Here is a 25,694-nt window from a genome sequence, read left to right as displayed (position 1 = left end):
ATCAAGGCTACCACATAATGGCAACCATGTATTCTACACCTGAAATAGAAATCAATATTGGACTGCAAGACTGAAGCCAATGATAAAAGGCCCTGGTAGATAAAGAACCCTTATCAAACATAAAACATAAAGAATTGGATTCAATAGCTACTGAATATCTCATAGGAAATAGGAAAGGTCTTTGAAGATAGTTATAGCTTATTTTCCTTGACATGTGTATAGCTACTGTTAATGGAACTCTTATAAGCTACTAGTTATCTGTACTTATTCAGTCAGTCTGTCTCTGTAGTATAATGAAATTCTGGCATGAGTGTTGAAAGTCCTACTAATGGAGGTATTGTGGCCACAGATGGTTATCAAACTATAGGTTGCTGAATATTAGGGCCATTTTCCAGCTGTTATCATACAGTATTTAGACTCAACAAATCTGGGACATATAAAAAAAAGATTTGGAAAGTCTGATCTAGCATTCCACAGAAGTCTCTGTACAGAACAAAGAGTGTACAGAGAAAAAAAGCATCTCAATTTCTGTTGCAAATTAGATACTACTTTTGCTTCACAGCCAGTTAAGAAAATGATTTGTGAAATAACTGTAATTTCAAAAAGTAATTTAAGATTCTTTTTTTAAACATTTTATGGCGATTTCCTGTGAGGAGCATATGAACAAAGAAATGGCTTTACTGCACTACTTAAAATGTGTGCCATAGCAATATAGGTTGTATTTATATATATTCACATGTATGTACATGAATATTAACATTCTCATACAGACAACCTTTGTGTATTCAGAAACAATATGGCCATCCCATATTCATGCCAATTAAAACCATTACACTACACTTTTGTGTATCTGTATAGATACACTTATATAATCGTTTATAGTAGCTATTTACCAACATTATTATAATTAAGTTTGCTTATAACTTTTTAGCACATTTGTCTTTTGGGCTGAAATATTATGTCCTCTTTGTCACCAAAAGGTGATTTTTTTTTTAAATGAGTAAAATCCCTTTAGCTTTCTTTACAATATGGACAAATAACAAAAATAACTTTTTCCATGGTAAAACTAAATTCTAAACACACTTTTCTGAAAAATGGAAATTTGAAACCTTGAACCATTACATAGACTCAGTTCTCAACAAGGGCAAGGGCATTTCTTAGGTATGGGAAAATAAATAAAGGTTGAAGTGATTGAAATGAAAAAGCAGCAGCAAAGATGAACTATCATTTCATTCCCATATTATTTATCATGATACAATGTGAACATCAAAGGCCAGTTAGGTCATAAAAATGTATTTTTCACCCTTGCATTTTAATTTTGTTGTTTAAAAATATAAAAAGAACATTAATGTAATATTAAGGTTTCACAGTAAAAATCACATATGCAAAAGTTAAGATTGCAACAGCAACTAAACCTCAGGAGTATTGCACATGCTATGGCCCTAATTCTACAAAACTACATGCTTACTTCAAGCAGTCTTCATTGGCCTCAGTGAAACTACTCAGGAATTTGTAGTTAAGCATGTGTATAAATCTTTGCAGAACTGAATCTTGTAGCATTTTTGTGGTTAAATGCTTAGTACAATGCTGAGTTTAATATGAATGTAAACATACAGGATGTGAAACAAAGCAGAGTAATTATTGTTCTTGAAACATTAGCTTTTGCATTTCTTGACTTTTAGCAGTGATTTTAACTGCATAGTTTTAAAGAAAAACAGTTAACTTGAAAAAATAATCACACTTCTCTAGGTTTCTTTTTTATACCTAATTACAAAATATGGATCGATCCCAGTGTCACATGGGGCCTCACTGGGTATGTCTACACAGCAAAGAAAAATCCAAGCTCTCTGTCACCCTGCAGGGTCCTAGAGCCCAGGGTCCAGCCTGAGCCCGGAACTCTACACAGCAATGAAACAGCCCCACAGCCCAAGCCCCACAAGCCCAGGTTGATTGGCACAGGCCAACCGTGGGTATCTAATTGCTTTGTAGACATTCATACTGATTCCAGTGAGGGTCCACCCATGTGCAGCTTGCACAACTGGGACCATAGTTAGTTAAGCCTGTTATTTGTCTGCTTTTACAGAGCAAGAAGGAAGTGGTCTGACTTTATTTGAAATGAAAATATGATAGTAAAAACCAATAGAATTGGCCTGGGAAGTTGGACAGGAATAGTTTCTTAAACTATTTTGAACTGATTTTTAATTGATTATATTTCATATTAACAACATCCTTTTAACATCATGTTAATGTATGTTTTTGGGGAGGGTTGCATTTAATATTTATAGCTACTAGAAAATCCTGTATGTGAACTTCTGCATGCAAGAGAGAGTCAGAAGCTAACTCTTGGGCTCTTGCACTTTCAACTGTGTTAGTTTTTAAATTAGCTATTAAATCCTAAAATTAGTTGGAGAATGGGGTAAATGAGCTGGCTATTATGAACAAATAACAGATATAAAACTGATGCCAATGTTTAATGTGTATGGAAATATTTAACATTTAAAGAAACTTCCCAATTCCAGTTTAACATAAATAGCTACAATTGATTATTTCTATTAAGTGGAAAACATCAACTATCATGAAAAGTTATTGACTTCAAAACTTGAACATTAGAAAAATAACTGCACTGTGCCATATTTAAAACTATGTCTATTAGGAATGTGTTCAGATCCCTCCTCAAAATGCACTTCTTCCATAAAGCCAGTCAATGCTATTTCATTGATTGTATCACTTTATGTTCTGGAGAACAAAAATATTTACACTGTTTACAGTGCTCTTTCTGTCCACCATAGGGCCTGATCCTGCAAACAGAGAATCAGTCCTTGGCATCTGCACAGGAAATGAGCACCAACATAGTAAAAATATTATGCTACGTGATGCAGAAACCCTAAGAGGCTTGGAGTTTGTTTTGAATAAAAAGGCAAAAGTTCAGATACTTATCCACAACATTCATATGGGCTGAGGCCTCCAACAACCCATAGCAGTACACAGTTGCATATGCAGTTTTGTATACAAAATCTAGGGGAAATTTTAGGGAAAAAATGGCATTAAAAGCACAATAGCACTTTTCCTAATAATAATGTCAGTCCCATTATTCTAACCCAAAAATCTTCCATCTACATCAGGATCGGCAACCTTTGGCAAACGGCCCGTCAGGAAAATCCACTGGTGGGCTGGGACGGTTTGTTTACCTGTAGCGTCTGCAGGTTCGGCCAATCGCCGCTCCCACTGGCTGTGGTTTGCTGTTCCAGGCCAATGGGGGCTGCAGGAAGTGGCGGCCAGCACATCCCTTGGCCCGCACCACTTCCTGCAGCCCCCATTGGCCTGGAACAGTGAACTGCGGCCAGTGGGAGCTGCGATCGGCCACACCCGTGGACGCTGCAGGTAAACAAACTGTCCCGGCCTGCCAGTGGATTTCCCTGACAGGCCGTGTGCCAAAAGTTGCCAATCCCTGGTCTACACTCTTGAAAGGATTAGAAAACCTGACCTACGAGGAAATGTTAAAAAACAAACAGGGAGTGTTTAGTTTTGAGAAATAAAGACTGAGGGTGGGGGATGGGATAACATCTTCAGATATGTTAAAGGCTGTTATAAAGGGGACAATGATCAATTCTCCCTATGTCCACGGAAGGTAGGAAAAGAAGTAATCTTCTTAAACTGCAGCAAGGGAGATTAAGGTTAGATACTAGGAAAAACTTTCCAACTATAAGGATAGTTAAACTCTGGAATAGACTTCTATTTGTGGAGGTTGTGGAACCCCCATCATTGGCGGCTTTTATGAACATGTTAAACAAAACACCTGTTAGGGATGGTTATGGTTTACTTGGTCCTGCCTCACCACAGAGGGCTAAATTAGATGACCTCTCAAGGCCCCTTTCAGCTCTCTATTTCTAGGATTCTATGAAAAGTGCATACAAAACGTTATTATTACTATTACAGTTATAGCAAGTAAAATTGTCACCGAATTTAGATTTCCACTGATTTAGATGGGGTGAAAAATTGTATTACTTTTGCATTATCTTTGAGCAAGATAAACTAAGGAAATGTTATGATTTCTGTTTCATCTTGACTCCATTTAGAACTGCGAAAGCCTGAGGCTGAGAATTACTGACCTCTAGTTACTGAAGTTTCTTATTAGATTTTGCATTGTGTCACTACAGTGCAGTGGAAAATCATAATGCATATAAAGATCTATGTAGATCTCTACAAAATATTTCACACGCAAATGACTCCAGCAAAATCTTTATTTTTTGTTGTTGCCCTTATTGCAACTAGATTAAAAAATCTACTTTACAAAAGTGATGTGCTGCTGACATTGCAATGAGGGACTCCCATAAAAACAAAACAAAAATCCATCTCCCATGGGTGGGATAAACACTGCATAAAATATAAGGGATGAATACGTTGATAGCAGAGGAGTATTTATTTGCATTCCCATTCAAACATTTTCTCATAAGGTGAGGGAGGAGCTACAAACTTAATTTAAAGTGCAATTGATGTTATAGTTTGCTCCTGACAAAGAGGTTAGGATAACATGGTGTTCAACTGACATATTTTAAAATGGGGAGCAGGGATGAAGTTATTGTATGGAAGTCTAGGCATTGCTCCACTTTCCCCAGGACATATTTATTTATAGATCCACAGAATTTCTGCTATACCCCAGCTCTTAAACAGTGCCTTGGAGGAACCACTTCAGTGTGCCAGACCCCCATGGGGAAAGGATAGGCCACATGGCCACAATGCCTCGGAGACTGAGCCTCTGGGCTCCAGAACTCCTGTTTCACACTGTGAGATACACCCAACATTTCCAGTTGGAGAGACTCCTTTTTGACCTCTTCAGTGATCCATGCAGCTCCGCAAGTATTTGCGGTGACATCAGGCAGCCTTTCCAAAACAGACTAGGGTTTAATAGTCAACTGGAACATTGCATTAGAAAGAACTTAGATTAGCACAGAGAAGCAAAGGCTAAGACATCATTCAAACTGACCAACCCACGGCTACCTGGAGTGACAGTGCTGTGGCACCATCTTGGTTTGCTTGCATCTCCCAGTCCCAGGTGAGCCCCTTTTGTCTTTCCAAAGGCCAACACTTAACCTAGCCTCCTGTTACCTCTTGATCCATTGTCCTCCACCTGCTGACCAAATGCTAAGTTCACACGTTCTACCTGCTGGAGTTTTCCCTGGACAGATGTCAGCTGTTCAGTCATGGGATCCCATTGCTTTTTCAGATCCTCCATTGATATAGGTCAGATTCAGGCAGACCCTTAATGACCTATTAATATCACCCTGGACAGTTACATGACACAAACACCTTAAGTCTCCAAGAGAAACTTTTTAACCCTTTTGCACTAACTGGGCATCAATCCCTAGTCAAGTAAGACATTCCCATGCATACCATTCATAAAAATATTACAGAAAATACTCACTTTGTCACAACCTGTTACTCGGTTTCAATCCTGGTGCAATCTAAAGGCAAACTATGTGCTTATGAAAACCATTTGTAAGAACCCCGGGATTAAGTCCTATCTGGCAGGGGTGATTTACTAGTACACAGGACGGAAGTATGTTCTACCAGTAGGAAAATACCACAATCTTCCCTTCAGTATGGTGGTAGAATTGTTTAACGTCTCCTTCAGGACAGCACCATAATAAGACACTGGGCAGTCTTAAAAAAAAAAAAAGCCATCTAACTCAGGTAACTCAGTGATTGTAGCTTTGTAGTTGCAATATTGTAAGCACTCCCTACAACAACTATAGGGATGTTTAAGGAATAGTACAAATACTGAGGTAACTATATCTGTTTATGTAAAACAAGATTGGTGGGATATAAGGGTGGATCATGGTATCCAGCCAGCAATCACTGCTTTATACTTTGCAAAACTAAAAATTCCGCAAAGGACAAAGTTTCAACTGTGCTTGCTGCAGAATGTGGTTTTCTGTTGAAAATTTAACAAAACATTGGTACTTTCTTCCACTACAACATCTCAAAAATCCATCACTTCTTCTCCATTCCTACTGAGAAAACCTTTCTTCACACCCTGGTTATCAGTCAAGACTCCCATCTGAGGTTTGCGTGTTGGTGGGGAGTTTTGATGGGCACAGGACAAAAATCAAATAGAAATTACATCCTTTTTTATAAATGGAATAATAAATGGAAACAATAATAATTAAAACCACTATTACTTTCTAGACTACTTAACTCCTGTCTTGCACCTCTAATCTCTATCCAAAATGTTGCTGTTAATCTCATCTCTCTCCCCCACATCACCATCCCCACAATTCCAAGTCCATTCTATGACACCACATCTCCTTCTGTATTAAATTCAAACTACTCAGTTCCCCTTCAAGGCCCTGCACCAATCTGCTCTGCCTACACATTAGCTCTAGTTTCCCATCATTCCCTTGTGCTGCAGTGCAAATTTCTTTTTTATTTTTCTCCCCCAGCTATCCTTGGAGTCCCACCTACCCTGTTCACTATCACATCTCCTGTCACAGCTCATTTAAGGCTCAATCTTGGCCTTACCACCAGACTTGAACAAGGGGCAGAATATCACTGCCCTTCCTTGGAGCAGACCAGAAGGTAGAATATGGCTGCATCAGGTCTATACCTGGCAAAGAATATTTCCTCCTGCATAGCAATGTTAAACAGTGCATCGGGGGAGAAAGGGGTGTTCGGAGTCCATCCATTCCCCACATCACTCTGCCCACTTTCACCAGAGAGGGTATGGACTTGCTCCATCAAAACTGCTCTCCTCCCTGTGCTGCCACAATGACCAATGCAAGACACCCTTACTCCCTTGCACCACTGCACAAACCAGATTATAATCTTGCCCTTAGATTGGGACAGGAATTGTGTCTTACTGGTTTGCATAGCTGTGACCGAATGCACTCCTGTATTCACATCCTATTGTAATAATCTTTGTACAAAATATGCCCTGTGAGGTATCATTTAAAAATGAATAACTCAATAACTCATAATCAGTAATATCATGGTGAAATGTATATAGCAACATGTAAAGTTATGATTTCCCCCTGAATGATGTTGTAGCACATGTTCAATTCCACATAGCCCTGACAAGGCAGAAGTTGTTAAACAGGTTTATCCTAAACCAACAAATGTATCTTCATCTCAATTTACATATAAGTAGTAAACAGGGTCCTTGGAATAGCCAGATGGGGTAAACTGGTTTCTCAAGAACAAAGATTAGCCAGGTATCATCAAAGTTAATGCTGGTCAAGTTGCCATTCTTTGGCAACCAAGGGGGGAGGAACAGATCGATCGGTATTTTAGCAAACAACAACATGGAACCGCTTTTACCATGAAATGCCATGTCTCCACCATCACAATGGGAAGGAACTTTATCTTGGGGTAACTCTCAGGAAAATGCATTTCAAAGGGTGACTGGGCTATACAAGTGAGGGGCAAGAGCACCCCAGGTTCTCTCTCTCTCTCTCTCTCTCTCTCTCTTTCACCCAAGAGACAAAGGAACCAGCCGTTTGACTTTGGGAGGGATCCTGAATGGAAAATTAGGTCAGCAATGTTGTTGGGAACATGTGGTAAGGATTTTACTTCAAACCAAGTCTACTTTGTTAAGTTTTACTTACTAGAAAGTGCTTTATCTTATTTCTCTTGTAACAATTTCTAATTTTAATAACTTATATTTGTATTCAAATTCTCTCTTGGTAATTAAATAAACTTGTCCTATTTTTAACATAAATAAATCCAGTGTTGCATTTACACTGAACTGTTTGGGTAACTTCAGTTAAATTAGCAAACTTTGCATATTGATTTCTTACAGGGACAATGGACCTCTAAGATCTGAACTGCCCAGGAGAGGGCTGAACAGTGCAGAGCACACATTTTGCAGACATTTCAGGACTGGTAGTATACTGGGATCACCTGCAGGTAGTAACCAAGGCTTCTGGCAGCCATAGTGTAGCTGATGTGTTGCTGACAGGCTGCTAGGTCAGTTGAAGGACCAGGGCTGTAATTATACACAGATACTCAGGGTGTGATCTGTACGCTGTCTGGCTGTTTGTGAGAAGCCCAGGTCAGGAGCTACAACAGCAAAGTATTATGAAGTACCCAAGGTTGCAGGGGCAAGTGGTGACACAACCCCTCACTGCTCTGGATTGCACACCAGAATGTGACAACAGCACAGACAACCAAGTCCTCTGCTAAACATGCAACTCAAACTGAATGAGCCAGAGAATTCATAAGAGCCCTTACCATGATATTTATTTAGGGATGGAAAACAATTATGTTAATGCAACAGCATCTTTGTCCCACTGTGACGCCATCCCAATCTCTAGGGACAGACATCTTATCTCCTCTGAGTCAACCCTAAGAATGCAGCTTTTTGAGGGTTCTCCTTCAAAAAGGACATCTTTTCTGAGTCAGCTCTGTGCAGAGAACCACAACAGGAGAAAGCGAAGATGTACAGCAATAACTGTAATGCCACTGTGGATGCTGAATGTAGTGACATTACTAATGCTGTCAGTAATTTGTTTAGCACTCAATTTTAGAGTTTATTTAGGTTTATTCTGACACATCATCCATCATCACACACTAGACATAAAAGAAGTTAAAAATAAAGCTCTAGTAATGTATCTCTAGAGATGCTATTTCTAACCATAGTTCTTTGCCCCCCTCAATTCACTTCCACATACTGAAGCGATTTTCTTTTCATGCTTAGTCAGTCTGCTTGGTAAGGATGAAAAATACTTAATGTAACTGGGTCTTTCTAACTAGTTTCGTCACCCCCAAAGAGTCACCAGTCAACTTTGTGGTGACTTAATACTGTAACCCAACTAGCATTAGACAGTCATAGAAATCGAAGGTAGAGAAACTGTGAGGTCATGTAGTACATCCCTCTGCTAATGCAGGATTTTGTTTCCCAGAACAGATTGTCTAACCTTTGTTCATTTCACTTGTAAATGTCCTCAGTGATGAGGCTTCTAGCCATTTCATTGGAAAACTAGTCCACAGTCCAATACCACATAGTCTCTGCTCATAGCACCTTGTGCTGAAATTCCTATCTGAACCCATAGCCAAGATAGGATTAGATTCCGTAGGACTATCCAGCAAATAAAGGAAGTGAAGCTGGTGGCACTATGTAAATAGTGAACTAATGTCCCCATTGAGGCACTGAGATTCTCAAGGTGTCATCTTTCAAATGAGATGTAAAAGCAAGGTACTAACTTTTGAGGTAATTAAAGTGTTAACCCCTGGTTCCTGGCCAACCACCAAATCAGGTAAGCAAATTCTGCTTTCCTAAATATTTCCCTGCACTATCATTTTGAAAAGTTTCCTATCATACAAGGATGAGCTTTTTCCAGGTTTGAAATCAAAGGAGGCTGCATGCCAGTGAGAAATGACTATGACCACAGGAAAAACCATGAGGAGTCTTTGTGGCACTTTAGAAGCTAACAAATTTATTTGGGCATAAGCTTTTCTGGGCTATAACCCACTTCATCAGATGCACTGAGTGAAAAATACACTAGACAGGTATAAATACACAGAAAATGAAAAGATGTGAGTTGCCTTACCAAGTGGGGGGTCAGTGCTAACGAGGCCAATTCAATGGATGTGGCCCATTCCGAACAGTTGACAAGAAGGCGTGAGTATTAACAGAGGGAAAATCACTTTTTGTAGTGACCCAGCCACTCCCAGTCTTTATTCAGGCCTAGTTTGATGGTGTCAAGTTTGCAAATTAATTCCAGCTTGGCATTTCTCGTTGAAGTCTGTTTTGAAGGGTGTTTTGTTGAAGAATGGCCACTTTTAAGTCTCTTATTGAGTGTCCAGGGAGACTGAAGTGCTCTCCTACTGGTTTTTGAAAGTTACAATTCTTAATATCTGATTTGTGCCCATTTATTCATTTGCATAGAGACTGTCCAGTTTGGCCAATGTACATGGCAGAGGGGCATTTCTGGCACATGATGGCATATATCACATTGGTAGATGTGCAGGTGAACAAGCCCCTGATGGTGTGGCTGATGTGGTTAGGGCCTATGATGGTGTCCCTTGAAAAGATATGTGGACAGAGTTGGCAACAGGGTTTGTTGCAGGGATTGGTTCCTGGGTTAGTGTTTCTGTTGTGTGGTGTGTAGTTGCTGGTGAGTATTTGCTTCAGGTTGGGTGGCTGTCTATAAGCGAGGACTGGCCTGTCTCCCAACGTCTGTGAAAGTGAGGGATCATCCTCCAGGATAGGTTGTAGATCCTTGATGATGCACTGGAGAGGTTTTAGTTGGGGGCTGTAGGTGATGGCTAGTGGCATTCTGTTACTTTCTTTGTTGGGCCTGTGCTGTGGTAGGTGACTTCTGGATACCCTTCTGGCTCTGTCAATCTGTTTCTTCACTTCCCCAGGTGGGTACTGTAGTTTTAAGAATGCCTGATAGAGATCCTGTGTGTCTGTCTCTGTCTGAGGGATTGGAGCAAATGCGGTTGTATCTTAGGGCTTGGCTGTAGACAATGGATCGTGTGATGTGGTCTGGATGAAAGCTGGAGGCATGTAGGTAAGTATAGCAGTCAGTAGGTTTCCAGTATAGAATGGTGTTTATGTGACCATTGCTTATTTGCACTGTAGTATCCAGGAAGTTGATCTCTTGTGTGGACTGGTCCAAGCTGAGGTTGAGGGTGGGATGGAAATTGTTGAAATCCTGGTGGAATTCCTATGGGTCCAGATGATGAACATGTCATTAATGTAGTGCAAGTAGAGTAGGAGCGCTAGGGGACAAGAGCTGAGGAAGCATTGTTCTAAGTAAGCCATAAAAATGTTAAAAGAACAGGAGTACTTGTGGCACCTTAGAGACTAACAAATTTATTAGAGCATAAGCTTTCGTGGGCTACAGACCACTTCTTCAGATGGCATATTGTGGGGCCATGTGGGTACCCATAGCAGTGCCGCTGACTTGAAGGTATAAATTATTCCCAAATCTGAAATAGTTGTGGGTGAGGACAAAATCACAAAGCCACAAGGGTATTTATTAACAGGCCACTTCAGCTTGAATGGTCTCTTAGCATATGTGCTAACTACTTATGCTAAACAGTCTGTTCCACCTTGTACTTAGCTGTGACACTCCTAATACCTTTCCCAGACCTGAAGCAAAGCTCTCCTGTAAGCTACAAAGCTTCTCTCTTTCACCAACAGAAGTTGGTCCAATAAAAGCCTGACAAAGCTACAACAGTGCAAACAGTGAGAGATGAAGTAATTCCTAGTTATAGGAATACATCTGTACAGCCTATTAGAATCCTTCGGGATGAAAGGTATTCTGTAAAAGAAAGCTTTCTACCATTCAATAAATATCACTGTCCCTATTTTTTCCTGATAGTTTGCCAAAGTGATTCGTGATTTTAAGTGCCTCTTCTTTTGGGGCCCCAAGCTGATACACTTCAACAAGCTCTGGTTTCAGAGTAGCGGCCGTGTTAGTCTGTATCCGCAAAATGAACAGGAGTACTTGTGGCATCTTAGAGACTAACAAATTTATTTGAGCATAAGATTTTGTGGGCTACAGCTCACTTCTTCAGATGCATAGAATGAAACATATAGTAAGGAGATATATATGCATACAGAACATGAAAAGGTGGAAGTAGCCATATCAACTCTAAGAGGATAATTAATTAAGATGAACTATTATCAGCAGGAGAAAAAAAAAACTTTTGTAGTTATAATCAAGATGGCCCATTTCAGACAGTTGACAAGAGGTGTGAGGATACTTAAGATGGGGAAATAGATTCAATCTGTGTAATGACTCAGCCATTCCCAGTCTCTATTCAAGCCTAAATTAATGCCATCTAGTTGCATATTAATTCAAGTTCAGCAGTTTCTCATTGGAGTGTGTTTGAAGCTTTTCTGTTGCAAAATTGCCACCTTTACGTCAGTTACTGAGTGACCAGAGAGGTTAAAGTGTTCTCCTACTGGTTTTTGAATGTTATGATTCCTGATGTCAGATTTGTGTCCATTTATTCTTTCGCGTAGAGACGGTCCTCTTGTCAACTGTCTGAAATGGGCCATCTTGATTATCACTAAAAAAGTTTTTTTTTCTCCTGCTGATAATAGCTCATCTTAATTAATTAGCCTCTTAGAGTTGATATGACTACTTCCACCTTTTCATGTTCTGTATGCATATATATATATATCCTTACTATATGTTCCATTCTATGCACATGAAGAAGTGGGCTGTAGTCCATGAAAGCTTATGCTCAAATAAATTTGTTAGTCTCTAAGGTGCCACAAGTACTCCTGTTCTTTTAACAAGCTCTGGTTTTCAGAAAGTGCTGAGGATCCATAGTATGAAATTCTGGCTCCATTTATGGTGTCAAGTTGAGTACCCCAAATTCCAGGCACTTAAATCACTAGTCACTTTGGAAAATTTTGGACTGCCTCTTTATGCATGGTTCCATTATGTGAATTCAGGTAATTCCATCATAAACAATTCCTCTCTGTTCTTTGTGTTTATACATTCACACACTTCCAGAAAAACTGTAGCCCTTACTTCTTGCCCGATAAAGAATTTCCCTGGGGCAGCTACAGTTCTTTTACAGAACTGTTTGTTCTCTTCTTTGCACACTTTCACTTTCTTTCATTTCTGCTTTTATTCCTGTTGTGTATCTAAAATTAAGAATGGTATTCTCACTTCACTAGACTGCACATAAATTGATGTTGCAGTGGGTGCTACAGCTACTGACTTTGTGCTGTTTACTTTCTCCACTAGATTTTAGCCAATAAGGCTGCCTTCTTGCCAGGGCCGGCTCCAGCGTTTTTGCCGCCCCAAGCTGCGGAAAAAAAACAAACAAACCCCAAAACCACGGCGGCACTTTGGCGGCAGCTCAACCGCTGCTGCTTCATTTTTCGGCGGCAATTCGTCAGTGGGTCCTTCCCTCCGAGAGGGACCGAGGGACCCATCGCCAAATTGCCACTGAAGACCCAGACGTGCCGCCCCTTTGCGTTGGCCGCCCCAAGCACCTGCTTGCTGCACTGGTGCCTGGGGCCGGCCCTGCTTCTTGCATGCTTACATTCCAACTCTAACCCACCTTTTTCTTTCATAACCAAACAGAATAAATACATTATTGTTTCCCTTGACTCTACTTGAGGTTACGTTTTACAAGAATTTACCAGCCTTTATTTTGGTCAAGCTGTTTGGATAAGATATTATTGCCAAAATACAGTTAAAATTCCAAATAATTTCCCTAATAGTCCATTTCGGGCAGCAAAACAGAAGCGTAGTAAAAAATCTGCTTTTCATGTACTTCTAAAGGAACTGTGATTCACAAAGTGGAAACTGTCATAATGTGCCAGGATCAGACATTTGTGCATTGTAATGGGGACTTGGTGAGTCACAGTAACCTACCCACCTCAGATTTCAGTTATCAGGGATATCTATAATTCAGATTATACTGGCTAAAGGCATGTTCAAGAAAATTAAGTGCTATGCATGTGGCTCTGATGTAAAGTTGATTCTGAAGGCAAAAGATCTTCCACAGCAATTGTGTTTTAAGTGGGGTAGAGTTGAGAGAGAGGTTTGGGGTAGGAGGTGGTAGGCCTTGGATAGGTTTTTTCACCCAGGTGCTAGGCCTTGGATAGGTTTTTTCACCCTTTCACCCAATAAGGCAGGTTTATTGAGTAAGAAAACTGCCTTTAAAAAAATCATAACTTGTTTGAATGTAGAACTGAATAGAAGCATCTAATGTTTTCAGTTGCAGTGTGGGGTGGAAAGGGCATTTTAACAAAATGAACATAAAAACATAGAAGATTAGGGTTGGAAGAGACCTCAGGAGGTCATCTAGTCCAATCCCCTGCTCAAAGCAGGACCAACTTCAACTAAATCATCCCAGCCAGGGCTTTGTCAAGCTGGGCCTTAAAAACCTCTGTGTATGGAGATTCCACCACTTCCCTAGGTAACCCATTCCAGGGCTTCACCATCCTCCTAGTGAAATAGTTTTTCCTAATATCCAATCTAGACCTCCTCCACTGCAACTTGAGACCATTGCTCCTTGTTCTGTCATCTGCCACCACTGAGAACAGTCAAGTTCCATCCTTTTTGGAACCCCCCTTCAGGTAGTTGAAGGCTGCTACCAAATTCCCCATCACTCTTCTCTTCTGCAGACTAAACAAGCCCAGTTCCCTCAGCCTCTCCTCGTAAATCATGTGCCCCAGCCGCCTGACCATTTTCGTTGCCCTCAGCGGGACTCTCTCCAATTTGTCCCCATCCTTTCGGGGGGCGGGGTGAGGGAAACTGGATGCAACACCCCAGATGTGGCCTCACCAGTGCCGAATAGAGGGGAATAATCACTTCCCTCAATCTGCTGGCAATGCTCCTACTAATACAGCCCAATATGCCGTTGGCCTTCTTGGCAACAAGGGCACATTGCTGACTCATATCCAGCTTCTCGTCCACTGTAATCCCCAAGTCCTTTTCTGCAGAACTGTTGCTTAGCCAGTCAGTCCCCAGCCTGTAGCGGTGCATGGAATTCTTCCATCCTAAGTGCAGGACTCTGCACTTATCCTTGTTGAACCTCATCAGATTTATTTTGGCTAAATCCTCCAATTTGTCTAGGTCACTCTGGACCCTATCCATACCCTCCAGGGTATCTACCTCTCCCCCCCAGCTTAGTAGTACTTCTACATCCAAAGTAGTAGTAAATTTCGGATACATTCACCTCTCCAAAAGGTAGTCAAGCTAGACAGCCAAGCTACAAATTTAAAAAGTATGCACAGGCAATGGCCAAAACATTAATACTTCCTTTCATTCCTCAAAAAACATCCCCTCCCCTGCACACAATATGCTTTTCCTCTCCTAACATAGGCATCAGGGCACAAGAAGTGATCATTTACATTGTGTGTGCACTTGGCGAGTTCTTGTAGTGTTTAAAAGGCCTGAGGAAGAGGTGGAAAACTACTCTTGGGAAATTAAAATGGCATGATCTATGACAGCCTACACACCTGCAAATATTCAAACCACTCATTATTCAACCCATCTTTTTATATATATATATATATATATATATATTCCTTTTATTTTCCCACATCGCGTATAACACAATCTTAGTATCAGGTAATTTAAAAGTTAACGGTCTGATCCTGCAAGGTACTGAGCACAGTCTAAGAGGTGCTGAAAACCTTCAACTCTCATTTATTTCACTGGGACCTGAGGGTGCTCATCACCCCCTAGAATCAGGCTTTAAACATTACGTGAAACTACATCTTTGAAAAACAGTAGAAATATTGAAGCCTTGATCAAACTAATGAATCTCTCTCAGCTCCACAACTGAAATGCTGGTCTTGAACACATTTCATGATATCTGGGCTCTTGTCATACTGAAAATAAAAAAGTATCATGGCATCCAAGTAAAATTCTCTGCTCAGCTAGGATAAATCCTTACTAATCACATGTTGCCAAACTGCATTAGCATTCACATAGCAGACCTGTTAGAATATACTCTTCCAATATGGGGAGAGAATGATCTCAATGTCTACTGAATTCTGGGAGGTGCCAATCTGGCCAACATGATCCACCTGTATTTTGATGAAAGGAAGAAAAAGATACTGCTACTGTCCTTCAGAGAGCATGCAGAGCATTAGAGCAGAGCGAGTTTTTCCAACTCACCCATCATTTTCCTCAGTTTCATATAATCATTTTCAGAACTTCTTGCCAACCTACCCAAAATGATAAAAAAGGCGAGCAGCTTTAAAAACATGCTCTCAGCTGTTTAACTCTCTAACTAGTCTCCAGGATAGGCAGTTGCCCTTCTACCACTGTTACCACTGCAATATAATTAGTTCCACCTGTCTAGAACCAAATAGCCCTGGTCACCTCCTAAACCTAGATCTCCTGCATGATCACACAGAGCACTGTTTGGGTTCCAGCAACCCAACACCTGTCTACTCACTTTTATTCAACCTCCTATTAGTGTCAAATCTATCCAATGCTGCCTTTTTGTTTCGCATGCATCAGATTTACTTATCATAAATGCAACTAAACTTACTCCATATGCTGCATTTACAATTACAAGAAACCTCCTACCTTAGATGGCACTACAACAATAACAGTGTATGCAACTTAAACATGAAAGACTCATATTACATTTCTAGAGATTGTAAGATTTGCAATATTTTTTGGTTGTGCAAATTGGAATATCTTAAGAAGCCTGAAGCCCTTTAGGTATTGAATAGAGTTCTGTTTCAGTGGGTAAGTTAGGAGTCAATTAGTAATCACTTTTGACCCCAACATCTCCCTATCGGCTCTCGGAGCTAATGAGGAGAGAAGAGCAGGAAATTATTAAATGAGTCTAATACAGCCTCCTCAGAGATCCTGGGTTTCTGTGTTAAACAAAATCAATCACTGCCAACTGAAAAGCATGTTAAATACCATATATGAACTTTGTGTCACATAAAGATGCAGTAGAGAATAATGCAATTAGAAATAATTATTGCTAAAAAGGTACTAGAATGTAATTATCATAAAGTATGTCTATACCTGGAGATTATGTCAAGGAGCTCTTTAAAAAGTAGGAGGAAAAAATCTAATAGGAACGGAGAAAAAAAGAGAGGAAAGCAAGTATCAAAATACCAAATATTAGTGTTTTATTTTCAGTTGTTTTAAAGTAGTCAAAATAATAATACACAGTAGTACAGGGGTTCCCAAACTTGGTTCGCGGCTTGTTCAGGGTAAGCTCCTGGCGGATCGCGAGACGCTTTGTTTACCTGAGCATCCACAGGTACGGCCGCTCGGAGCTCTCAATGGCCGCAGTTTGCCATTCCCGGCCAATGGGAGCTGCAGGAAGCGGCGCGGGCCGGGCCACTGCTTCCTGGTAAACAAAGTTTATCACGGTCCGCCAGGGGCTTACCCTGAACAAGCTGTGACCCAAGTTTGGGAACCACTGCAGTAGTATCATGCAGAAGATCACTCTTTTAAACAAGATTTCAAGACTGGAATCATAATCTTAACTTCAATTATTGACTTAACAATTCCCACAGATATCCATCTTCTAAATGGAAATTAAAACCAGGGATATTTTGATTTGTTCTTAGCTGTATTCAACAGCAAGAGGGCTGTCCAACTCTTATTGCAATTGTCCTCTTTGAAACGGAATTAGATCATCATCAATTCTTAATGCTCCACAGCAGGGTGCACATGGACAGTTAGTTTGTGTCAGGTTAGTGCGTGGTAGATTCAGAACCCAACTAGTGCAAGGAGGAGGTATCTGAGCCTCTAGCTATTATCTTTGGAAAGTCATGGGAGACGGGAGAGATTCCAGAAGACTGGAAAAGGGCAAATATAGTGCCCATTTATAAAAAGGGAAATAAAAACAACCCAGGTAACTACAGACCAGTTAGTTTAACTTCTGTGCCAGGGAAGATAATGGAGCAAGTAATTAAGGAAATCATCTGCCAACACTTGGAAGGTGGTAAGGTGATAGGGAATAGCCAGCATGGATTTGTGAAGAACAAATCATGTCAAACCAATCTGATAGCTTTCTTTGATAGGATAACGAGCCTTGTGGATAAGGGTGAAGCGGTGGATGTGGTATACCTAGACTTTAGTAAGGCATTTGATACGGTCTCGCATGATATTCTTATCAATAAACTAGGCAAATACAAATTAGATGGGGCTACTATAAGGTGGGTGCATAACTGGCTGGATAACCGTACTCAGAGAGTTGTTATTAATGGTTCCCAATCCTGCTGGAAAGGCGTAACGAGTGGGGTACCGCAGGGGTCTGTTTTGGGACCGGCTCTGTTCAATATCTTCATCAACGACTTAGATATTGGCATAGAAAGTACGCTTATTAAGTTTGCGGATGATACCAAACTGGGAGGGATTGCAACTACTTTGGAGGACAGGGTCATAATTCAAAACGATCTGGACAAATTGGAGAAATGGTCTGAGTTAAACACGATGAAGTTTAACAAAGACAAATGCAAAGTGCTCCACTTAGGAAGGAAAAATCAATTTCACACATACAGAATGGGAAAAGACTGTCTAGGAAGGAGTACGGCAGAAAGGGATCTAGGGGTTATAGTGGACCACAAGCTAAATATGGGTCAACAGTGTGATGCTGTTGCAAAAAAAGCAAACATGATTCTGGGATGCATTAACAGGTGTGTTGTGAGCAAGACACGAGAAGTCATTCTTCCGCTCTACTCTGCTCTGGTTAGGCCTCAGCTGGAGTATTGTGTCCAGTTCTGGGCGCCGCATTTTAAAAAAGATGTGGAGAAATTGGAAAGGGTCCAAAGAAGAGCAACAAGAATGATTAAAGGTCTTGAGAACATGACCTATGAAGGAAGGCTGAAAGAACTGGGTTTGTTTAGTTTGGAAAAGAGAAGACTGAGAGGGGACATGATAGCAGTTTTCAGGTATCTAAAAGGGTGTCATAAGGAGGAGGGAGAGAACTTGTTCACCTTAGCCTCTAAGGATAGAACCAGAAACAATGGGTTTAAACTGCAGCAAGGGAGGTCTAGGTTGGACATTAGGAAAAAGGTCCTAACTGTCAGGGTGGTTAAACACTGGAACAAATTGCCTAGGGAGGTTGTGGAATCTCCGTCTCTGGAGATATTTAAGAGTAGGTTAGATAAATGTCTATTAGGGATGGTCTAGGCAGTATTTGGTCCTGCCATGCGGGCAGGGGACTGGACTCGATGACCTCTCGAGGTCCCTTCCAGTCCTATAATCTATGAATCTATGAATCTATAAGAATGATTGGAAATGAGTACATCAGAGCTCCTCATGCTAGCCAAATATCTAAAAGTAAAGCTTTGTTCTTTATACTTTACTGAGACATAGTGCAGAGTTGTGCCTGTTTATATTTAAGACTGCTTCCAGTTTTCTAGGATCTAAAGCACACACTTTCATTTCTTAGGAAACGACACTAGTTAATATACCAGTAGAAATCAGAACCGACTTTGGTAATCAACTCAGAACTTGTAGAGATTGCTCTTGGTACAAGTGCTTTTGAAGTATAAGCGTCCTTAAATTTCTTACTCTCCTTGCCAAATAACTGACATCAGAATTCAGTCCTTCAGAAAATATATAGCATAACAGAATACACTCTAGAATAACATTCAACACAAAACAATGAGTAAATGGTAGTCTGATACCACTACCAGAATGTGCTCTGAATGTATTTTGCTAAATTTGATACAGAACTCTGTCAGCGGAGATGGACACTGCCTCGTGCAAAGTCCTAATTTAAGCATTTTGGGTTGGTCCTTGGCTCAGGCAGCAGTTGCTTAAATTAAATCAATAAAAATCAGCGTTCAGAAACTTACACAAGTCAAGCCCACAGGACTTCCAGCTACAGCTCCCTCCCTTGTACTCCAGGAGATTCTAAGTTTTTTAGATGCAGTCTGGCAGGGAGTTGTTGGCATTCAAGTTCCAAGCTCTTTCAACCCATCTCTTCCTGTCTCTCTTTACACTTGTGCCTGCCTTCATTCCCTGCAGCAGCTGGGGAGGGGGGTGTCTGTCCATAATTGCCACTTCTCACAGTTGTGGGGGGGCGAGGGAAGGCTGGTTTTGCTGTTTGCAGGCATAAAGGCATAAACCCCTTCCTGCTGTGTTTGTAAACCCCATCACAAAGCCAATCTCTATCAGAGATTCTCATAGTACTAACTAGTGTTTTCTTAACTACCGCTTTTGCTTAGTCTTCATCGTCAGTGGTTTTGTGTTAATTATTAAAGAACTGGGGTACAATTCTGCCACTCGTACTCACAAAGCATAGAGGGAACCTTTACTCCACAAGCAGTCTCAGTAAAACCAATGGGACTACTCACAGACTATAAAATGGGAGAATCAGGAAATTAGTTCACAGCAGATTATCTAAATGATATTCTTATTCAAAAAATCTTACCATTAGAGTATCTTCATTCTGGAGTAGGATACTGTGATGGGGCTTACTCCCATCACCTATTAGACAAGGGGTTAAGAGCCAATTAGTGCAGCTGTGATTGATTCCTGATCAGAGTGGGTGGAGCTAGATAAGGATCATTAGGCACCTGGGCCTTATAGGGAACCTGAAAGAACTCAGTAGGAGAGAGACTGAAGAGAAGGTGGGTCTCTCCTGTGGACAGAAACTCACAGAGAGCAAGCCAGGCTCCCGTAGGGAGGGAGCCCTGAAATAGGATTAGTGAATGTACTTCAGTGAAGCCCAAGAGGGGAGGAGAGTGTTTAGTTCAGCACATAGACACCAACTCCATGGGTACTCTGGGCTGAAGCACCCTTAGGAAAAAATAGTGGGTGCTCAGCACCACCACTCTCAGCTGTTCAGCAGGGCCCTGCCCAAACAGCTGATTGGTGGGGCCACCAATCAGCTGTTTGGTGGCTGTGGGAGGAGTTTGGGGGAGGCTGGAGAGCAGCGGGTGGCAGGTGGGTGGGACATGGGGGAGAAAAGAGGCAGATCAAGGGTGGGGCCTCAGGGGAGGCGGTGGAGGGGTGATGGAGCACCCCTGGGGAAAAATAAAAGTCAGCGCCTATGGTTCAGCAAAGGAAGCAAAAGCTGGGAGGCCCTAGGGAGAACCCAGAGGTCTAAGAACCAAAGGGAGGCTGTGTAAAGCATAGCTATAGTTCAGCACCACAAAGAGGCTTAGAGGTAGAAAGGGACCCAGGGAAACAGGAGCAGGTCTGAAGAAACAGACCGAGCTGCTTAATAGAGGGTCCCTGGGTCAGAATACAGAGTTGAGGAAGGGTATGGGTTCCCCCACCAGCCCCCGAGGAAGAGGCATCCAAGCCCAACGGAAGGAATCTTGAGCCTAGGGTGGTGTTGAAGACTGATCTGAAAGGACAGGCTCTGGAATAGCCCAAATGGTGAGGGTTTGGAGAGAAGGCTTTTTTGTGATGGGATGTTTATGAACTTTCTCTTCAACCTCCTTGTTACCCCAGAAGAGGACCAAACTGTATATGACTTGGAAGCAAATCCAAGCCATGAAAGACCTGGTGAGAAGCAGATGGCCTGCAGGAGGTACCGAAGACAAGAACATCTTGTAGCATTGCACCCTGACATAAAGAGGTGCAATGGGTGGTGAATACATTACATTTCACAGTCAAAGAGTTAAGCAGATGAATCAAGATCAGCTATGAAGGCCAAGCTTTCAATAACAAAAGTGTCAAAAAGACATTTTGTGTGTCCTTAGTGAGAAAGCTGGGTTTGTTTTTAATTTTGGCATTGATGCCTATGTGATTAAGAGTGAACAGAAGTCTCTAATGGACAAAAAGTACAAAAAAAAATCTATAACTGCAGATGTTCTCTCTGAGTGTAAGAAAGAAATATCCTACCTATGTTTGGTTGTCACATTCCGAAAACAATGGTACTTTGCTAAAAACCAGAAGGATGAACAGCTCCCTGTGAAGATTACTTCGCTGAACTGGCCAGCAGAAAGCATTCAATAGCAACTTCCCCAACACTTTTCCTAGAAACTAAATATGCTAGCACCTTTAGAAAATTCTACCTCTACCTGCCCGGGCAGCAAGAATTGTTTATGTTCTTGAGATTGAGCCATCTCACCAACTCACAGAACCTTTTTTTTTTTTTGTATTAGTTGTCAGCATTAAACATATTCATAAGCAGGAGACTATGGACAGGAGACAATGCTTGGATTACCTTTCATGTTTTTCTACTTTAAGGGGAAATTATACTTACGTTGAAACCAGATGGACACTGTCTCTCATAGTGCTGGGGCAGTCTCTCTGTTTTCATGAGACCATGTCTGAATGAGCATTATAGAAACTATATTATCTTTCTTTTACGATAAATTATTTAGAATTTGTTACCTGGTTCTAGCAGGTTATGGGGTCCACTTGAACCCTGATTTCAAAGCACCTGTGGAAGTTCAATGTTCCTAACTACATGCTGGAACCAAAATAAATGTGTCTTAAAAGTATTTGCAAGTGCAGCACTTAATAAAGGGCATAAAGTTTCCAGTTTATACCTTTTAGGATAATCTATGCTAACCAAATCCATTAGAGCTACATAGGAACAGCATTCCAGGAGGAGCTGTGGAGGCAAAAAACCTAACTGGCTTCAAGGCTGAGCTTGACTACTAGCAGCAAATATCACCAATGGCCAATGATAGGACACCAGATGGGGAGGGCTCCGAGTACTACAGAGAACTCTTTTCCAGATGTCTGGCTGGTGGGTCTTGCCCACGAGGTCTGGGTCTGACTGACTGTCGTATTTGGGGTCGGGAAGGAATTTTCCCCCTGGTCATACTGGCAGAGACCCTGGGGGTTTTCACCTGCCGCTGCCGTATGGGATACGGGTCACTTTCAGGCTAACACTAGTGTAAATGGTAGATTCTCTGTAACTTTAAGTCTTAAAATCATTATTTGAGGACTTCAGTAACTCAGCTAGAGGTTATGGGTTTATTACAGGAGTACGTGGTTGAGGTTTGGTGGCATGTAATATGCAGGAAGTCAGAGTAGGTGATCAAGATAGTCCCTTCTTCCCTTAAAGTCTGTGAAATAACAGGAATTGTAAGACAAAGTGCAAACTGCAGAGTAATCCATAGTCACAGTAGTCTGCTTGTAGCTTTTGCTTTTAGCTGATGATTTCACCACTTATTTTAAATGTGAGGGATTACACAATGTACACACCGTCTTCGGCTGTCTGAAAATTTCCAACCTCCTACAGTAATCAGGTGGAGAGATTATTTTGCTACTCTGTATGTCTCAGCAGAGCCACTCATAATATAGGATGACAGAAAAGAGAGTACGGAGCCAGAGCCATCAATCCTGCGAAAGGAAGTGGTGTGTGCTATTATGAAAATGAAGACTGGGAAATCACCAGGGGTAGATAACATGCCTGCAGAATTGTTAAAAGGGATCGGCAATCGCAATACTGAAATTATGTGGAAAAATTGTAGTGATATATGGATGACTAAAAATTGGCTGGAGGACTGGACAAAGGAAATTTTTCTGCCTTTCTCAAAGAAGGCAGACATGACAGTTGTAGTAACTATCATAACATCACACTGGTATTGCATGCGAGCAAAGTTCTTCTCTGCATAATTCAGAATAGCATGAAACAAAGGATAGAAGCAGAACTACCACCACAACAGTCTGTTTTCAAGGCACATGTGACCAAATGGCGAATATTAGTCACATCACTGGAAAAATGCAGAGAGTACAATCACCCACTGATCACATGCTTCACTGGATATTGGCAGATATGGGGAGTCTAAAGCATTCCAAATTGGCAGATATAGGGAATCCAAAGCATGAACTCATTGCAAGTCTCTTCCACCAACATCAGCCATGGTGCGAACAGTGGGCATTCTATGAGACAAGAGTGTATTTTGTTGCAAGCCTCTAACACATACACCGAATTTATGATGAAACAAGGCTTGGAAGGTTTTGACAAAATAGAACGAACTTGGATTTCCATTAGTGGACATCTAACTGACCTCACAAATGCTGATGATATTACACTCTTTGTAACAACTATGATGCAAATGTTGGAGTCTGTAAAAAACAGTTAGTGAGGAATATGGACTATTCCTGAATGTGATGAAAACAAAATGCACATACATTGACTCAGATAACAAAAATAGGATGCAAGCAGAAATCATAATTAACAGACAAGCTAGAGAGGCAGCAGATTAATTTAATTATCTGGGATCATATATAGCCAATCAATGAAGCTGTTTCAAAAAATCAAAAAAGACAAGGGATGGCTTGCTCAGGAATTGCCTCCCTTAAGAAAGTGTGGAAAAAACATTCTGTCTCAAAAGGGGCAACTGGTGAAAAGACTAATTTTTTTTCCATACAGATTTATGGATGTGAATAAAGTTAATGCTGCTGACAAGAAGAAAATTGAAGCTTTTGTAATGTGCTGCTGGCAAAGACTCTTGCATATTTCATGGACAGAAAGAAAGATGAATGTCTATGTTAGAAAAAAAAATGTTGAAGAGAAGTAGACCCTGATGTCAAAAACCAATAGAAGCAAACTTACGTACTTTGGTCACTTTAGGCATAGGAAATAACCTTGAGAAAGTTATTATGGAAAGAATGGTGGAGGGTCATCGTAGTAAGGAATGATCAGTGAAGAGATGAATGGATGATGCAGCAAATCACTGGAAGGTCAGATGCTGAGTGCTTGAAGATAGCGATGGATCATGAAGGCTTCTGAAAATTCTGCTGATATAATTGTTATGCAGACATGAATAAATAGATTTATTTACAATAATCTACTCCCTTTAGTTGTATAAAGATGATTACCAAGGATGTTGGCAGCAAAAGCAGGAGTCATACTAACCCTTCCCACCCATTCTACAGATAAGTGGAGACATTTTTCTTTTCATCAAATGAAAATGAGATGGGACCTCCACCAGTCTGAAAGTTGAGTCCAGTTAACATGTGACCTCAATTGCCTACCAAATTTGTGAGTACATCTGGTTTGTACATGCAAAACCCATATTTGCCCTCACAAAACCTACCTTCTGATTATCACACTGGGTAATTGCACATAATGTTGAATTACCCAATTTGCTAACAAATGGGCTTGCAAAATTTGCATGAATAGATAAGGTGGCCCGCTAAAAACGTATCCCTTAGGTACCCAATGAAACCATATTATGTTACTGCAAACAGGGAGGAAGAAAATTATTGGAGATAGAGTCCCACAATCCATGATGGAGATAGCCGAGAAAATGAATTGATCTCCAGAGTAGCAAACTATGGAAACAGAACGTATATGATGATCTATGCTTAGCTCTGTGGGTAGGTACTGAAATCCCCATTAAGCTGTTTTCTTTGACAGTCAATGGGTGAGATCAAATTCTGATGTTATGGCATGCAACATTTTTATTTAAGGACTCAAGCTGGTATGTGAGTCATTTTTCAAAGGCAATCTTTATTGTATCCATATAGAAGCATCTTTCTTTTGTTGTTGTTAACAGAGTCTAGATCAAAATATGCCATTTTACATCAACTATTTTTAACATATACTTAACATCATATTTTATTTCGTCTAATTGCAATATGAATGCTTTCTAATAAGATTACCTCAGCAAGCTTACAATGAAGACTGCACCACTGCTAATGTTTTACTTAGCTGTAACATAGCAGTTCATTTGCTTCACAAAATGATTTCAAAGTGAAATATTTTCATACCTCCCTCTACATCAGCATTTTTGCAGGCTGCAGGCTCTACTCAGCTACTGCATCTGCAGTGAATCATATATAATGATCATTTTAATGAAAGAAGAAATATTATGCATGTAAGGTACATACATATTTTCTTTTCCAATAACATCACTAACGCTTTTTTCAAGAACACTAACTTTCATGCAGGAGTGGTCACTTTAGCCTCAGTGGTATTAAACCTTTGAGTCTAGATTAGAGTAAGTGCATTTTTGGTTTCACAAAGAACTTAAACAAGCAAACAACAATTCCACTCTGGAAAGCTCATGGGTTTCAGCATCATTCAAATTAAAATACAGAATATATTAGTCCAATTCTATTAACATCTCACCTGCATTACCAAACTAAATCAGAAATGAAGATGCTAAAGAAGAAAAATAGCACTGATTCACTGCCCTTTGGAGAAAATTATGCTATTAATGAGTAATTCTTGGTTTTGAGGATTTCGACCATATCATCACAAAACTAACCAATTAGTAGGTTAGCTCACACATATAATAATGTCAGACACATATAACCTTTTTTTATTTGAATAAACAATTAAACGTGATGACTTTTGTGCTGGTA

The 25,694-nt window shown here is 40.6% G+C and overlaps 1 protein-coding gene across 7 annotated transcripts in view; it reads right to left on the bottom strand.

The window, feature by feature from the left end:
* The window catches only part of TAFA5 (TAFA chemokine like family member 5), a 595,960-nt gene that overhangs the window by 240,528 nt on the left and 329,738 nt on the right, over nucleotides 1-25,694 (bottom strand). The gene's annotated exons all lie outside the window — the stretch shown is intronic.

This window comes from Trachemys scripta, chromosome 1 (genome assembly GCF_013100865.1).
Source record: "Trachemys scripta elegans isolate TJP31775 chromosome 1, CAS_Tse_1.0, whole genome shotgun sequence".
NCBI lineage: Eukaryota > Metazoa > Chordata > Testudines > Emydidae > Trachemys > Trachemys scripta.
Note: the sequence above shows the minus strand (reverse complement) of the source record. Positions and strands in the feature narration are given on the sequence as shown.